Here is a 19,281-nt window from a genome sequence, read left to right as displayed (position 1 = left end):
AGGCTAGCTTTAGAGGGATCCAAATCAACCAGCAAATTCCAATTATCAATCAACAATAGAGTTTGATAACTCAAGTGTCACCAATTAATCAATTCAAGCTAAGAATGTAAAAAGCTAAATTAAAATCATAAATCTGAAATACCTTAAATTGCATTAAATAGAAATTCAATTCTAACATTGGAAGGTCATAAACCAAATTAGAAAAATAAGTAATTAACAAGTGGAATAGATAAATCAAAGTACTAGAATAAATAAAAGTAGAAGAGAAAACAATATTAAAGGAACATTGAACCTGGAATTGAGGAAATGAAGAAATCCTAATCCTAAAACCTAAGAGAGAGGAGAGAACCTCTCTCTCTAGAAAACTACATCTAAAACCTAAAAATTGTCTATAATGAATGAATGAATGATGAATCATTTGATTCCCTCATTCTCTAGCCTCTATTCTGTGTTTTTGGGCTTGGATTTGGGCCGAAAAGGAGTCCAAAATTCGCGGGGGGCGAATTCTGCAACTTTCTGCACGTAGTGTCTGTCACGCGTACGCATAGGTCACGCGTGCGCGTCATTTGGCATTTTCCTTGTCACACGTACGCGTCAGTCACGCGTACGTGTCGCTCATGTTCTGCGCTAGGTACGCGTCCGTGTCATCCATGCGTGCGCGTCGCTGCCATTTTCTTCAAAACTTCATTTTCGCGCGTTCCTTCCACTTTTGTATGTTTCCTTTCTGTCCTCTAAGTCATTCCTGCCCTATAAAGCTTGAAAATACTTAACACACAGATCACGGCATCGAATGGTAATAAAGGATAATTAAAATTAACAGTTTTAAGGCCTAGGAAACATGTTTTCACATATATCACAGAATAAGGAAGGAATTGTAAAACCATGCTAATTATATGAATAAGTGACTAAAGACTTGATAAAAATCACTCAATTGAGCAAAAGATAAATCATAAAATAGTAGTTTCTTAACCTCCCCACACTTAAGCTTTAGCATGTCCTCATGCTCAACTTAAGAGAGAATGAAAAAGAGTGAAGGTAGAATGGTGGAATCTATGCAATGTAATCTATCTAAATGCAAGCTACCTAAATGAATCATGCAATTCTAATTACTATCCACCTAGCTATATAAAGCTTACATGTGGTTAAATTGAGTCAAATTTTTCAAGGAATCATATATGCACAACCAAGGCTAAATCATATTAAAACACATTCACAATTGAGTTGAGTTAATCAAAAGAGTTCACAAATTTGCAAGATAAACAGTGATCAAACATGGATATATGGAGATGAGCTATTGAACCCTCACTGGATTTGTATATACACTCTAATCACTCAGTGTTTGGGGTTAATCACTCTACTCTTCTCTAGTCATGCTTTCTAAAACTTTGTTCTTCATCTAACCATTTAACAAATATTTAATGTACACATGCAATCATCATGAGGTCTTTTCAAGGTTGTAATGGGGTTAAGGCAAGGGTGAGGATATATATATGGCCAAGTGAGCTATAAATTGAATCCTTGATTAGTCTAAGATCTCACCTAACATATACATACTCTTATACAACTCTAAAATTATGCCTAGCTACCCATAATTCCCACTTTTTCATTTCACACTCATGTACCAAATCTTTTTTAACTTTATTACATATGCATTGATCCTTTGCTAAGCTTAATACTGGGGTAATTTTGTCCCCTTATGTATTTATTTAATTATAAGTTTTTTTTAAAACATAAACATAACATATCCATGCATATGGTATTTTAATTATTTTGGTTTCACACGAGCATGCACCCAAATTTCAAATAATCTATCAATTTAATACTTTTCTATCAACCCAAGTTCCCATGGTTCCCCATACTTTGTTAATACACAATCTCTATCTTAAGCTAACCAAAGATTCAATTTGGGGATATTTAATTTGTTTTTCTGCTTAAGGCTAGTGATGCAGTAAAATACAGAATAATTGGGGATTAAAGGCTCAAGGTGGCTAACAAGGGTGACATAAAAGGGTAGGCTTATTTGGGATAAGTGAACAAAAACAAGTAATGGCCTCAATCATATGCAAGCATGTAAATACATTCTATATTGGACATATAGAGTGGAACAAAGCAAAAGATTGCAATCATAGTGAAGAAACACACAGGAATAAAAACTATGTGTTCCGGGGGTTACCTGAAACTGTAGGTCGATCTCGGACGAGATCTTCTGTGCTGGTCGGGGATGACGTATCCGGCTGGTGGATGGTGGCCAGAGCTGTCGCGCCCGACTTGTTGGACTGATAATGCTGCTGATCCTTTGTCACCGGAGGGTGATGGTACCTGCAAGGGACTCCGATGCTTAAGTTAGCAAGGGTATTAAGCAGGTTTTTAGTAGAATCAGAGTATGAGTTATAAATGGGTGCTCCAGTGTATTTATAATAGTAGGAGATGACCTTTCTGGGGATAGGATAGTTATCTTATCTTACCTTATCTTCAAGTGAAGTCATCTTATCTTCAAGGGAACCGCCCTTATCTCTATAGGCTTGGGCTGCCTTTAGATTTGGGTCGTGTTCCTCTATCTGGGCCCTTGTTGGGCTTTCTTGGCAATTTTGGCCGAGCTCTTTGAGAAGAGGTCAGATAATCTGACCTAAAGAGGTCGGTCACTTTGTCGCTAAACATCCTGGGTCGGACAACTCGACCCAGGGTATGAACAGTGCCCCTGCTCGAGTACAGTCTTCCTTTTGAGGTCGAGTTTTAGTTTTTGGAGTTCGATCCTTCTCTAGTGAAGCCGAACTCGAGCATTTTGTCGACTTCGCTGAAGCTTTTGAATGTAAAGCGTTTCTTCTTCTCTTTTTGAAAGCGCGCGCTTCCCATTTGCACTCTTTGTCTTGGGAATGTGCGAGGTTTTTAATAACCTCATTAATTAGTTTTATTGCCCCGTTTCTCTTGCCTCTTTTATTTTGAACTTTACACACAAGAAACAGTTTTCTCTTCTCTTTTCTGTAACTTCCTCCCTTTTCTCTCTATCTTTTTGTTTTACCTGAGACTTGCATATTCGCGTTTTTCTCTGCGACGCTGTTTGGCGATTGTTGGTGAAAAGGTGATTTGGATTTTGTTGCTCCGTCTTTCAACTTCTTCAGAGTTTTCTCCTTTCTTTTCAGGTTGGCTCTCGTTTCTTTACTTCTTTCGTCGTTCCTTTTATTACTTGGTAGAGTTTTGGGAATGCATGTTGGAAAGCTTGAACCTTTTCATATTCTTTGTGTTTGTTTGTCTCTGTGATGTGTTTTTCCTGGCTTCCTGTTCGACCTTATGTATTTTCTTTTGCGTTTGTCACTAACGCCCCACAATCATGGGTTTGAAGCTCGTCACAGTCATTCAATCCTTGAATCCTACTCAGAATACCACAGACAAGGTTTAGACCTTCTGGATTCTCAAGAATGCCGCCATCAATTCTAGCTTATACCACGAATATTCTGATTAAGGAATCAAAGAGATAAACACTCAATCGAAGGTAGAACGGAGGTGGTTGTCAGGCACACGTTCATAGGTGAGAATGATGATGAGTGTCACGGATCATCACATTCATCAAGTTGAAGAACAAGTGATATCTTAGAACAATAACAAGCTGAATTGAATAGAAGAACAATAGTAATTGCATTGATATTTGAGGTACAGCAGAGCTCCACACCTTAATCTATAGTGTGTAGAAACTCCACCGTTGAAAATACATAAGAACAAGGTCTAGGCATGGCCATGAGGCCAGCCATCCGCTCATCACAACACCAAACTTAAATTGTTGCTTGTCCTCAAGCAACTGAAAATAAAATAGGATAAAAAGAAGAAAATATACAATGAATTCCAAAAACATCTATAAAGATCAGTATTAATTAGATGACGGGGCTTTTAGCTTTTTGCTTCTGAACAATTTTGGCATCTCACTTTATCCTTTGAAGTTCAGAATGATTGGCATCTATAGGAACTCAGAATCCAGATAGTGTTACTGACTCTCCTAGTTAAGTATGTTGATTCTTGAACACAGCTACTTTATGAGTCTTGGCCGTGGCCCTAAGCACTTTGTTTTCCAGTATTACCACCAGATACATAAATGCCATAGACACATAACTGGGTGAACCTTTTTAGATTGTGACTTAGCTTTGCTAGAGTCCCCAATTAGAGGTGTCCAGGGTTCTTAAGCACACTCTTCTTTTTGCTTTGGACCTCGACTTTAACCGCTCAGTCTCAAGTTTTCACTTGACACCTTCACGCCACAAGCACATGGTTAGGGACAGCTTGTTTTAGCCGCTTAGGCCAGGATTTTATTCCTGTGGGCCCTCCTATCCACTGATGCTCAAAGCCTTTGATCCTTTTTATCACCCTAGCCTTTTGGTTTAAAGGAGTATTGGCTTTTTCTGCTTGCTTTTTCTTTTTCTTTCTTTTTTTTCGCATATATCTCTTTTTTTTTTGCAAGCTTTTACTGCTTTTTCTTGCTTCAAGAATCAATTTTATGATTTTTCAGATCATCAGATAACATTTTTCCTTTTCCTTTCATTCTTTCAAGAGCCAACAATTTTAACATTCATAAACAATCAAATTAAAAAATATGCACTGTTCAAGCATTCATTCAGAAAAACAATAGCATTGCCACCACATCAAGATTAATTAAACTGTTTTAAAATTTGAAATTCATGCACTTATTTTTCTTTTTCAATTAAAAACATTTTTCATTTAAGAAAGGTGATGAATTCATAGGACACTCATAGCTTTAAGGCATAGACACTAAGACACTAATGATCATAAGACACAAACATAGATAAACATAAGCATAAAAAATTCAAAAAATAGGAAAGTAAAGAACAAGGAGATTAAAGAACGGGTCCACCTTAGTGATGGCGGCTTGTTCTTCCTCTTGAAGATCTTATGGAGTTCTTGAGCTCCTCAATGTCTCTTCCTTGCCTTTGTCGCTCCTCTCTCATGATTCTTTGATCTTCTCTAATTTCATGGAGGAGGATGGAATGTTCTTCGTGCTCCACCCTTAGTTGTCCCATGTTGGAACTCAATTCTCCTAGGGAGGTGTTGATTTGCTCCCAATAGTTTTGTGGGGGAAAGTGCATCCCTTGAGGCATCTCAAGGATTTCATGATGAGGAATTTCCTCATGCTCATGTCCATGAGTGGGATCTCTTGTTTGCTCCATCCTTTTCTTAGTGATGGGCTTGTCCTCATCAATGAGGATGTCTCCCTCTATGTTAATTCTAACTGAATTACAGTGGTGACAAATGAGATGAGGGAAGGCGAACCTTGCCGAGGTAGAGGACTTGTCCGCCACCTTATAGAGTTCTTGGGATATAACCTCATGAACTTCTACTTCCTCTCTAATCATGATGCTATGAATCATGATGGCCCGATCTATAGTAGCTTCAGACCAGTTGCTAGTGGGAATGATTGAACGTTGGATAAACTCCAACCATCCCCTAGCCATGGGCTTGAGGTCATGCCTTCTTAAGTGAACCGGCTTTCCTCTTGAATCTCTCTTCCATTGAGCGCCATCTTTACAAATGTCTATGAGGACTTGGTCCAACCTTTGATCAAAGTTGACTCTTCTAGTGTAGGGGTGTTCATCTCCTTGCATCATGGGCAAGTTGAATGCCAACCTTACATTTTCTGGACTAAAGTCTAAGCATTTCCCCCGAACCATTGTAAGCCAATTCTTTGGGTCCGGGTTCACACTTTGATCATGGTTCTTGGTGATCCATGCATTGGCATAGAACTCTTGAACCATTAAGATCCCGACTTATTGAATGGGGTTGGTAAGAACTTCCCAACCTCTTCTTCGGATCTCATGTCAGATTTCCGGATATTCACTCTTTTTGAGTTTGAAAGGGACCTCGGGGATCACCTTCTTCATGGCCACAACTTCATAGAAGTGGTCTTGATGCACCCTTGAGATAAATCTCTCCATCTCCCATGACTCGGAGGTGGAAGCTTTTGCCTTCCCTTTCCTCTTTTTAGAGGTTTCTCCGGCCTTAGGTGCCATAAATGGTTATGGAAAAACAAAAAGCAACGCTTTTACCATACCAAACTTAGAAGGTTTGCTCGTCTTCGAGCAAAAGAAGAAAGAGAAGAGTAGAAGAAGAAGAAAAATGGAGGAGATGGAGGAGGCTTTGTGGTTCGGCCAAGGGGGAGAAGTGGTGTTGAGATTGTGTGAAAATGAAGGAGTGAAGATGGGTTTATATAGGAGTTAAGAGGGGTGTAGGGTTTGGCTAGTATGGGTGGGTTTGGGAGGGAAAGTGGTTTGAATTTGGATGGTGAGGTAGGTGGGGTTTTATGTAGGATGGATGTGAGTGGTGAAGAGAATGGTGGGATTTGATAGGTGAGGGGTTTTTGGGGAAGAGGTATTGAGGTGATTGGTGAATGGGTGAAGAAGAGAGAGAGTGGTGGGGTAGGTGGGGATCCTGTGGAGTCCACAGATCCTGAGGTGTCAAGGATAGCTCATCCCTGCACCGAGTGGCGTGCAAAAATGCCCTTTCTGCCAATTCTGGCGTTAAACGTCGGGCTGCTGCCTTTTTCTAGTATTTAACGCCAGCTCCTTGCCCATTCCTGGCGTTAAACGCCAGTCTGGTGCCCCTTTCTGGCATTAAACGCCCAGAATGGTGCCAGACTGGGCGTTAAACGCCCATTTGCTGCCCTTACTGGCGTTTAAACGCCAACAAGCTTTTCTTCCAGGGTATGCTATTTTTTTCTTTGTTTTTCATTCTGTTTTTGATTTTTCAATTGTTTTTGTGACTTCACATGATCATCAACCTACAGAAAACATAAAATAACAATGGAAAATAGATAGATATAACATTGGGTTGCCTCCCAACAAGCGCTTCTTTAATGTCAGTAGCTTGACAGTGGGCTCTCATGGAGCCTCACAGATGTTCAGAGCAATGTTGGAACCTCCCAACACCAAACTTAGAGTTTGAATGTGGGGGTTCAACACCAAACTTAGAGTTTGGTTGTGGCCTCCCAACACCAAACTTAGAGTTTAACTGTGGGGGCTCTGTTTGACTCTATTTTGAGAGAAGCTCTTCATGCTTCCTCTCCATGGTTACAGAGGGATATCCTTGAGTCTTAAACACAAGGGATTCTTCATTCACTTGAATGATCAATTCCCCTCTGTCAACATCAATCACAGCCTTTGCTGTGGCTAGGAAGGGTCTGCCAAGGATGATGGATTCATCCATGCACTTCCCAGTCTCTAGGACTTTGAAATCAGCAGGGATGTAGTGGTCTCCAACCTTTACCAAGACATCCTCTACAAGTCCATAAGCTTGTTTTCTTGAATTGTCTGCCATCTCTAGTGAGATTCTTGCAACTTGTACCTCAAGGATCCCTAGCTTCTCCATTACAGAGAGAGGCATGAGGTTTACACTTGACCCTAGGTCACACAGAGCCTTCTCAAAGGTCATGGTGTCTATGGTACAAGGTATTGAGAACTTCCCCGGATCCTATCTTTTTTGAGGTAATCTCTGCCTAGTCAAGTCATCCAGTTCTTTGGTGAGCAAAGGGGGTTCATCCTCCCAAGTCTCATTACTAAATAACTTGTCATTTAGCTGCATGATTGCTCCAAGGTACTTAGCAACTGGCTCTTCAGTAACATCTTCATCCTCTTCAGAGGAAGAGTACTCATCAGAGCTCATGAATGGCAGAAGTAAATCCAATGGAATCTCTATGGTCTCAGTGTGAGCCTCAGAGTCCCATGGTTCCTCATTAAAGAACTCATTGGAGGCCAGTGGATGTTCATTGAGGTCTTCCTCAATGGCGATCACTGCCTCTTCTTCCTCTCCAAATTCGGCCATGTTGATGGCTTTGCACTCTCCTTTTGGATTTTCTTCTGTATTGCTTGGAAGAGTACTAGGAGGGAGTTCAGTAACTTTCTTACTCAGATGACCCACTTGTGCCTCCAAGTTTCTAATGGAGGACCTTGTTTCAATCATGAAACTTTGAGTGGTTTTAATTAGATCAGAGACCATGGTTGCTAAGTCAGAGTGGCTCTGCTTAGAATTCTCTGTCTGTTGCTGAGAAGATGATGGAAAAGGCTTGCCATTGCTAAACCTATTTCTTCCACCATTATCGTTGTTGAAGCCTTGTTGAGGCCTCTGTTGGTCCTTCCATGAGAGATTTGGATGGTTTTTCCATGAAGGATTGTAGGTGTTTCCACAGGGTTCACCTATGTAATTCACCTCTTCCATTGATGGGTTCTCAGGATCATAGGCTTCTTCTTCAGATGAAGCGTCCTTAGTACTGCCTGGTGCAGCTTGCATTCCAAACAGACTTTGAGAAATCATATTGACTTGCTGAGTCAATATTTTGTTCTGAGCCAATATGGCATTCAGAGTATCAATCTCAAGAACTCCTTTCTTCTGACTTGTCCCATTATTCACAGGATTCCTCTCAGAAGTGTACATGAATTGGTTATTTGCAACCATTTCAATGAGTTCCTGAGCTTCTGCAGGCGTCTTCTTCAGATGAAGAGATCCTCCAGCAGAGCTGTCCATTGACATCTTGGACAGTTCAGACAGACCATCATAGAAGATACCTATGATGCTCCATTCAGAAAGCATGTCAGAAGGACACTTTCTGATCAATTGTTTGTATCTTTTCCAAGCCTCATAGAGGGATTCACCTTCCTTCTGTCTGAAGGTTTGGACTTCCACTCTAAGCTTACTCAATTTTTGAGGTGGAAAGAACTTTGCCAAGAAGGTATTGACTAGCTTTTCCCAAGAGTTCAGGCTTTCCTTAGGTTGTGAATCCAACCATATCCTAGCTCTGTCTCTTACAGCAAAAGGGAATAGCATAAGTCTATAGACCTCAGGGTCAACCCCATTGGTCTTGACAGTGTCACAGATTTGCAAGAATTCAGCTAAGAACTGATGAGGATCTTCCAATGGAAGTCCATGAAACTTGCAATTCTGTTGCATTAGAGAAACTAATTGAGGCTTAAGCTCAAAGTTGTTTGCTCCAATGGCAGGGATAGAGATGCTTCTCCCATAGAAATCAGGAGTAGGTGCAGTAAAGTCACCAAGAACCTTCCTTGCATTGTTGGCATTGTTGTTTTCGGCTGCCATGGTTTCTTCTTCCTTGAAGAGCTCTGTTAGGCCCTCTAAAGAGAATTGTTCTTTAGCTTCTCTTAGCTTTCTCTTCAAGGTCCTTTCAGGTTCAGGATCAGCTTGAACAAGTATGCCTTTATCTTTGCTCTTGCTCATATGAAAGAGAAGAGAACAAGAAAGTATAGAATCCTCTATGTCACAGTATAGAGATTCCTTGAGGTGTCAGAGGAAAAGAAGAATAGAAGGAGGAGGTAGAAGGAGAAGAATTCGAACTTATCAAGAGGGATAGAGTTCGAATTATTGATAGTGGAGGAGTGTTAGTCCTTAAATAGAAGGATGTGAAAAGAGGGGAAGAATTTTCGAAAATTAATTAAAAGATTTTAAAAAGAAATTTGAAAATTTGATTGAGATTTTCGAAAACTAAGATTGGGAAAGAAATAAAGTGATTTTTGAAAAAAAAAAGATTTTTGAAATTAGAAATAAAAAAGATATTATTGAAAACTATTTTGAAAAAGATGTGATTAAGAAGATATGATTGAAAAGGTATGGTTTTAAAAAGATATGATTGAAAAGATATGATTGAAAAAATAATTTAAAAAAAAACATTTGATTTTTAAAATTAATGACTTGGCTAACAAGAAATTCAAAAGATATGATTCAGACGTTAAACCTTTCTTAACAGAAAAGGCAACACACTTGAAAGTTTTGAATCAAATCATTAATTGTTAGCAAGTATTTTTGAAAATGGAAAGAAATTGATTTTGAAAATATATGATTGAAAAGATATGATTTGAAAAAGATTTGATTTTGAAAAATTATGAAAACTTGAAAAAAATGTGAATTAAAAACAAAATCTTCCCTCTAGTGTCATCCTGGCATTAAACACCCAGAATGGTGCCCATTCTGGCGTTTAACGCCCAAATCTCTACCTTTTTGGGCGTTAAACGCCAGTTTTCCTTCTTCACTAGGCGTTTTGAACGCCCAGTTTTTTCTGTTTGATTCCTCTGCTAAATGTTCTGAATCTTCAATTCTCTGTATTATTGACTTGAAAAGACATAGTTTTGAAAAATATTTTTGAAATTTTTTTTTTGATGATGAGAAACAATAAAAATGCAACTAAGATCAAATAAACAATGCATGCAGGACACCAAACTTAAAAATTTTCATATAGGAGACACTAACAAATTGAGAATGCATATGAGAAACAACAAAACACACTAAACAAGAGAATTTAAAGATCAGAGCAAGGAAATCATCAAGAACAACTTGAAGATAAATGAAGACACATGCATGTAATTTTCGAAAAATGCAAGAAAAATAGAAACATGCAATTGACACCAAACTTAAAAATTAATACTAGACTCAAACAAGAAACATAAAATATTTTTGGTTTTTATAGTTTTAAAAAATTTTTTTTTGTGATTTTCGAGAATTATATAGAGAAGGAAATAAAGAGAATCAAAACTTTTAATAAGAATTCCAGGAATCATTGCAATGCTAGTCTAAGACTCCGGTCCAGGAATTAGACATGGCTTACTAGCCAGCCAAGCTTTCAATGAAAGCTCCGGTCCAAAATACTAAACATGGCCAATGGCCAGCCAAGCTTTAGCAGATCATTGCTTTCAACAGCAAAATTGATAGAAATCAACAAGCTCTTGTGATGATAAGTTGAAACCTTGGTCCAAAAGATTAGACATGGCTTCTCAGCCAGCCAGACTTCAACAAATCATCATGAAACTCTAGAATTCATTCTTAAAAACTCTGAAGAACAAAATAGAAAATCTTTTTGTATTTTTGAAAATTTTTTTTCAAAAAATAAAAAGGAAAAGTACCTAATCTAAGTAACAAGATGAACCGTCAGTTGTCCAAACTTGAAAAATCCCCGGCAACGGCGCCAAAAACTTGGTGTTGTTGCCGGAAACAAATGCGAAATTATTGTTCGTTCATTCATTCATTCCCCGGCAATGGCGCCAAAAACTTGGTGCACGAAATTGTGATCATCAATGGTGCCATCAACATGGTACGCACAATTGTAATCTCAACTCTATATGACAACTTCGCACAACTAACCAGCAAGTGCACTGGGTCGTCCAAGTAATAAACCTTACGTGAGTAAAGGTCGATCCCACGAAGATTGTTGGTATGAAGCAAGATATGGTCATCTTGTAAATCTCAGTCAGGCAGATTCAAATGGTTATGGATGATGAATGATTAAAAGATAAATAAAACATAAAATAAAGATAGAGATACTTATGTAATTCATTGGTGAGAATTTCAGATAAGCGTATGAAGATTGTCCCTCCCGTCTCTCTGCTTTCCTACTGTCTTCATCCAATCCTTCTTACACCTTTCCATGGCAAGCTGTATGTTGGGCATCACCGTTATCAGTAGCTACAATCCCGTCCTCTCAGTGAAAATGTTCAACGCACTTTGTCACAGCACGGCTATTCATCTGTCAGTTCTCGATCATGTCGGAATAAAATCCAGTGATTCTTTTGCGTCTGTCACTAACGCCCCACAATCACGATTTTGAAGCTCTTCACAGTCATTCAATCCTTGAATCCTACTCAAAATACCACAGATAAGGTTTAAACCTTCCGGATTCTCAAGAATGCCTCCATCAATTCTAGCTTATACCATGAAGATTCTGATTAAGGAATCCAAGAGATAAACACTCAATCGAAGGTAGAACGGAGGTGGTTGTCAGGCACACATTCATAGGTGAGAATGATGATGAGTGTCACGGATCATCACATTCATCAAGTTGAAGAACAAGTGATATCTTAGAACAATAACAAGCTGAATTGAATAGAAGAACAATAGTAATTGCATTGATACTCGAGGTACAGCAGAGCTCCACACCTTAATCTATGGTGTGTAGAAACTCCACCGTTGAAAATACATAAGAACAAGGTCTAGGCATGGCCGTGAGGCCAGCCCCAAAACGTGATCTAAGGTAGCATAGAACTACTCAAAGATTAGACTCCGATCCCCCAAAATACAATGGCAAAAGGTCCTATTTATAGAGAACTAGTAGCTTAGGGTTTACAAAAAATGAGTAAATGATGTAAATATCCACTTTTGGGCCCACTTGGTGTGTGCTTGGGCTGAGCATTGAAGCATTTTCGTGTAGAGACTTTTCTTGGAGTTAAACGCCAGCTTTTGTGCCAGTTTAGGCGTTTAACTCCCACTTTGGTGCCAGTTTCGGCGTTTAACGCTGGGAATTCTAATGCTGACTTTGAACGCCGGTTTGGGCCATCAAATCTTGGGCAAAGTATGGACTATTATATATTGCTAGAAAGCCCTGGATGTCTACTTTCCAACGCAATTGAAAGCGCGCCAATTAGGCTTCTGTAGCTCCAAAAAATCCACTTCGAGTACAGGGAGGTCAGAATCCAACAACATCTGCAGTCCTTTTCAGCCTCTGAATCAGATTTTTGCTCAGGTTCCTCAATTTCAGCCAGAAAATACCTGAAATCACATAAAAACACACAAACTTATAGTAAAGTCTAGAAAAGTGAATTTTAAATAAAAACTAATAAAAATATAATAAAAACTAACTAAAACATGCTAAAAACATACTAAAAACAATGCCAAAAAGCGTATAAATTATCCGCTCATCAAGCGTCTTCTAAGGTTCCCGAGGGGATGTCTGACTGGTTGGACTCCCTTGTGTTGCTGTGTGTTTCTCTGGCTAATTCTGAATTCTGTGTGGAGCTTAGGAAACATCACCGAATCTGTAGTAGTAGGGATCAGGAGAACAACTATGAATTGGTAGCACCTGATTTTGATGAAAGGGTTTGCTTCTCTATTCTGACCCAGGGGGAGTGTCCCTTTTTCTACGCATATGACTTCTTTTTTAGCCAGATGAACATCACCCTTCCCTTTACTCCTTTTGAGACTGACCTGTTATTGTCGTGTAATGTGGCCCCATCTCAGCTTCATCCGAATTCTTAGGGTTTTATCAAGATTTTTCAGTTGGTTTGTCAGGAGTTTGATGTTAAACCTTCTCAAACCCTTTTTCTGTATCTTTTTGTGTTGACCAAACCTGGGACTACCAAAAAGAAGGCTTCTTGGATTTCTTTTAGGTCTGCCCAGGGACATAAAGTTTTTTCCATTTATGATGAGTTCTTTAGGGATTTTAAGAATTACTTTTTTAAGAATTGGGCTGTTGAAGGAGCTCGTCCTTTCTTTTTGGATGAGAATGGCGAGCCCCGCTTTCCCTTAGAATAGCAGAAGAATGTAGTGGTGTCTAGGTATACTTGGGAAATATTGGACGAGGTCGAGCAGGCCTTTGTAACTGTCTTGGAGGATATTTGGGGGGAACCTCCCCATCTTGATACCAAGAAATTTTTGGGAAATCTAACCCTTGTCCGAGCTGTGCTGGGTATTCATTATATTTTGCTCTATTTTATCTTGCTTTTTTCATTTTCTAGTTTGTAATATGCTTCTATGGTTGATTTCTTTTTCAGAAATGGTTAAAAATAATGACTCCATGAGGGCCTTCAAAAAGGCGAGGAAGGCTACTGCTGCCCAGAACATCTCGGGCAAGGTGGCTGGGGAAGGATCCTCTCATGTTCTGCCGAAGCCATCAGTACCGAGCTCTCCTGGACCGAGGAGAATGATTCTTACCCCTCGGGTCCATGTGCTCGACCCTCCCCAATCCTCTCCGTTTCTTCTCCTACGGCCGTTCGTCTTTCGAAAAGACCTCGGACTGTTGACCCCTTTAATCTGGACGCTCCTAATTTTGATGCCATTGGATTTGTTGACCAGCAGATTTGGTCCCTATGGTGCCTTCCTATGGATGATGTTTCTCTTCTTCGCCATTTAGATTTCATAACTCGGAGTAGCATCAAGATGGCACATATGGGAGCGGCTCTGTTACCGGACTGCCCAAGATCTTCCTATTTATGCGATGAAGGCCTTTATGGAGGAGGCCAAATCAGAGTTTGACCGGATTAAGGGTTTAAAGGAGGAGCTCAAGGTGAAGGTGACCAAGTTGGAGAAAGAATTAGAGGGTGAAAAGACTAGAGTTGTTGCCTTGGCGGCTTCTGCAAAGTTGGCTGAGGATACAGCGTTGAAGCACAAGGAGAGCTATGTTACGACCTATAGGGAAATGATGCGTCTTAGGGAGGATTTGGAGTCTGCCCGAGCTAATTATGCCGAGCTCCAGGGTCATCTTGTGGGCAGTTTCAATGCCGCTTATGATAATTTGAAGGATCAAGTTTGAGTCCTTGCGCGCGATCTTGACCTCTCTCTCTTCAGCTTGGACAATATTGTAAAGGATGGTAAAATTGTCCCAGATGATCCTGAAGATGATGAGGACATCGAGCCTCCTCCCGTTCCTGCCACCAAGGTCTCTATTGCGCCGACTTCTTCAACCCCTGCAGTTCTTCATCCCGAGTCTGAACCTGATTGTCAGATCTTGAACCGGGATGATGGGACAGTAAATATGGTGCCTCTTCAGACTCGCTCTCCTTCACCCCGTGATGATACAACTGAGAAATCTTCAGATCCTCAATGATTATTTCTTTTAGTGTTTTTGTGTATAGCCCGGCTTGTGGGCTTTGAAATTTTTATCTTTTGTAGTCTGCGGTAACTGTTGGATACTTTTTAGTTGCTTCTCTGTTAGCAACTTTATTTTTGAAAAAACAAAGGTAGCTTTTCAGGCTCTTTGGGGTTGACATCAGGTGGCCTCTTGAGTCCTTTTATTATAACCTTTTTCTTGAATGATGTGTTTGTCTGCACCTTATCTGACATTTTTTAGGTTTTTGGGAGTGTTGGAGCCTTGTTGTTCGACCTCTTTTGATTGCCTTCGTATTTTCATACTTTGCAGCTTGATTCTTTTGAGGTCGTGGATTTCTGGGTCCAACTCATATGTCTTCCATTGGCCGGCTTCTTTTTTTTGGCCTGAAATTATTTCGTAGTGATCCATTTTGTTTGGACCATTATTAGGTCGCTTCTATGGATTTACCTTTAATTTTGGCATCTTTGGTCGGGCCGACTTCATCATGTCGGTCCCTTCTAAGTTATCTCTAGGAATCCTCTTTTTGGACCTTTGTCAGGTCTCTTTTAGGGATTACTTTTTATAACTTTTTGGTTTTGGACCGACTTCTTTGCGTCGGTCCTTCTAAGTTATTTCTAGTAATCCTCTTTCTTGGACCTTTGTCAGGACTCTTTCAGGGATTACTTTTTATAACTTTCTGGTTTTGGGCCGACTTCTTTACGTCGGTCCCTTCTAAGTTATTTCTAGTAATCCTCTTTCTTGGACCTTTGTCAGGTCTCTTTCAGGGATTACTTTTTATAACTTTCTGGTTTTGGGCCGACTTCTTTACGTCGGTCCTGCTAAGTTATTTCTAGTAATCCTCTTTTTTAGGGCTGGCCAGACCTCTTTCCAGGGATTTACTTTTTATAACTTTGGTTATTGTGGTCGACTGGTCCGACTTCTTCTACATCGGTCGGTCTTTAAGTTATTTTTAGCAACCCATTTTTATTAAGACCTCGTTGGGTCCTTTCTATGGATCACTTTCGATAACTTCTTGCATTATTCTGTTTTTGTCGCTTTTTCATCTTTGCCGATTTCATATAAATTGGGTTTGATCCCCGTTGGTCGACCTTCTGATGAATTTGGTTTTCATCTTTGTTAGTCTTTACCGTGATCGTGCAGTGAATTTAATTTTCACTTTCTGCCGATCTGTAGCTTTATAATCGGACGATGAATTTTTTGCGTTTCAGATTAATGTGTCTTGATAAAGAATTTGTGGGAAATCTGAAAAATTTTATTCAAAATAGGAATATGCAAATATGTACATGTGGGAGTTTTACTCTTCTAAGTTAGGTATTTTACGAATCTTGGCTTGGCGCCTCATTAAAAAACCTTTCCAGGAAAAAGAGTGTACCTTATCCTAAGATCCTTATTACCTCTAACTATAATACCTTCATAGGTTGCAAGCGTGCCATGACCTGGGAAGCTTTCTCCCTTCAAGTTCGGACAGCCTATAGTAGCCCTTTTCAAGTACTTCTATGACTCGGTAGGGTCCTTTCCAGTTTGCTGCCAGCTTTCCTTCTCCAGGTCGAGTTGTTCCGATATCATTTCGGATTAGGATGAGGTCATTCTCGGCAAAACCTCATGGCACTACCTTTTGATTGTATCTTGAAGCCATTCGTCATTTTAATGCCTCTTCCCTAATCCGAGCTCTTTCTCGGATTTCTGGAAGTAGGTCGAGTTCTTCCCTATGAAGTTGGGAGTTGGCCTCTTCATTGTAGTGGATCACCCTGGGTGACTCTTCTTCGACCTCCACTGGAATCATTGCCTCCATTCCATAAGCTAATCGGAAGGGTGATTCCTTTGTGGTGGAGTGTGGTGTTGTCCGATATGCCCATAGGACTTGTGGGAGCTCTTCGGCCCAGGCTCTCTTTGCATCTTGTAATCTCCGTTTTAGCCTGGCTAATATTACTTTGTTAGCAGCTTCTGCTTGTCCATTGGCCTGGGGTGTTCTACGGATGTGAATTGGTGTTTTATGTTCAGATCGGCCACCAACTTTCTGAAGCCTGCATCTGTAAATTGAGTGCCATTGTCTGTGGTTATAGAGTATGGAACCCCAAACCTTGTGACGATGTTTCTATATAGGAATTTTTGACTTTTTTGAGCAGTGGCATTAGCTAGGGGTTCTGCCTCAATCCATTTTGTAAAATAGTCTACCCCCACTATAGGAATTTGACTTGCCCTGATCCTTGGGGAAAGGGTCCGAGAAGATCGAGTCCCCATTTTGCGAATGGCCAGGGTGAGGTTACGCTGATGAGCTCCTCTGGCGGGGCAATGTGAAAGTTGGCATGTTTCTGACATGGTTGACATGTCTTCACGAATTCTGTTGCTTCTTTTTGTAAGGTCGGCCAATAGAATCCGGCTCAGAGTACTTTCTTGGTGAGTGCCTGTGCTCCGAGGTGGTTGCCATAGATGCCACTGTGTACTTCTTCTAAAACTTCTTTTGTATTAGAAGTCGGCACGCATTTTAATAGTGGTGTCGAAATCCCTCTCTTGTATAGAGTATTATTTATGATGGTGTAGTATTGTGCCTCCCGTTTTAACCTCTTTGCCTCCTTCTTATCTATAGGGAGTGTTTCTGTTTTGAGGTAATTAATTATGGGAGTCATCCATCCTTGATCCAGACCTATTATGGCTAGGATCTTTTCTTCTTCCGAAATTGATGGGTTCTGCAGCATCTCTTGGATGAGACTTCTATTGTTGCCCCCTGGTTTGGTGCTGGCTAATTTTGAGAGTGCATCAACTCGAGCATTCTATTCTCGGGGTATATGGCGGATCTCATATTCCCCGAGTTTTCCGAGCTGTTCCTTGGTTTTATCCAAGTACTTTTTCATGGTGGGATCCTTGGCTTGGTAACTTCCTGCTATTTGTGAAGTGACTACCTGTGAGTCGCTGAAGATGATAAGCTTTTGAGCTCCAACCTCCTTAGCCAGCTTCAAACCAGCTAGTAGTCCCTCATACTCAGCTTGGTTGTTTGAGGCAGGGAACCTGAATTTGAAGGAAAGTTCGATTTGGGTTCCCTGGTCGCTTTCAATTATCACACCCGCGCCACTTCCAGTTTTGTTTGAGGAACCGTCTACATAGAGATTCCATTCTGTAGGGATTTCCGGGGTGTGTAAATTCTGCAATGAAGTCGGCCAAATATTGTGATTCGATGGCTGTCTGAGCTTCATATTGAAGATCAAATTCGGACAACTCGACTGCCCATTGTAAGATTCTTCCTGCTAGATCTGTGACATGGCAGAAATTGGCGAGTCAAGAATTGTTATAAGATATGCGTTGCAAGTATAGTTCTTAACCAACCAGAGATCTGCTTATCAATTTAGAAGGGTGTCACAAAAATTAAAATTAAAATACTGGGAGTATGAATCCCAGGTCGTCTCCCAACGAGTTACAGAAAGGTGTGCTATTTTATTAATCAGATGTTTTCAAGAAGGGTTTGAGTTGAATAAACAGGAAATTAAATTAGAGAAATTAAATAATTTAAATAAAATCCTTGACTGGGAGTAGATTAGCTGGAAGCCCTATTCTTGTTGGAGTACCCTCAAGATTAATTGATAATTGAAGGTTGTTCTATTTAGTTATCCCTTACTAGGTAAGGGAAAGTCAAACAAGTTGGAATGCTACTTCTATTCACAAGTTCCAACCTACTCAATTAAAAGGGATTGGTGTCAGTGACTAGAGGGCAATCCAACAATAAACCTAATTACAATTTTTCTTTTGAGCATTCCAACTCAAGGGTTCCTTTCAATCAACTCCCCATCAAGTTAGGGAACTACTTGCTCATTGTGAATGTAGAATTCATAACATAGGAAAGGGAATTAAGGAAAGTCATAATAAATAATAATCAAAGAAATCAATTAAAAATAAAAGTAATTCTTGTATTAATAAATTCTAAAAGTAATTCAATAGTAAAATTGAGTAAATTAAATGACATGGAAGAGTAAGAGCCAAGTAAAGAAAACGAACTAGAATGACGAAGTCTTGACGACGTAATAACTCTTCTCAATATCCCAATGCAAAAAGCAATAGAAATAAAAATCCTAAGAACTATGCATGTGTAGAGAGAAAACCTAGAGGAGGAGTAAAACTAGATCTAAAAACTAAAAATTGTGTAGAATGAATGTTGTTTTCGGTCTCTACATGTTTTCTGGCTCTAGTATGCTTTTCTGGGCCGAAAACTGGGTCAAAACAGGGCCCAAAATCGCCCCCAGTGAATTCTGCAGATTATGCAGATCGCGCACGTCACGCGATCGTGTCATTCATGCGGCCGCGTCATTCAGCGTTTTGCCCTGCCACGCGAGCGCGTCATCCACGCCTCCGCGTCACTTGTGATATTCCAATCCACGCGGTCGCGTGAGCCATGTGACCGCGTCACTGCGATTTCCTCTCTTTCGCGCGGTCATGTGAGCCATGCGGCCGCGTCACTTTTCGCTGGTCATCTCCTCAATTTCTTGTGTTCCTTCCATTTTTGCAAGCTTCCTTTCCAATCTCCAACTCATTTATGCCCTATAAAGCCTGAAACACTTAACACACAGATCACGGCATCGAATGGAATAAAGGAGAATTAAAATACATAATTAAAGTTCTCTAGGAAGCAAGTTTTCAATCATGTCATAATTTTAGGAAGGAAATATAAATGCATGCTAATCATATGAATAAGTGGG

The sequence above is a fragment of the Arachis ipaensis genome, chromosome B07, assembly GCF_000816755.2.
Source record: "Arachis ipaensis cultivar K30076 chromosome B07, Araip1.1, whole genome shotgun sequence".
In the NCBI taxonomy this organism is placed as follows: Eukaryota; Viridiplantae; Streptophyta; class Magnoliopsida; order Fabales; family Fabaceae; genus Arachis; species Arachis ipaensis.
Note: the sequence above shows the minus strand (reverse complement) of the source record.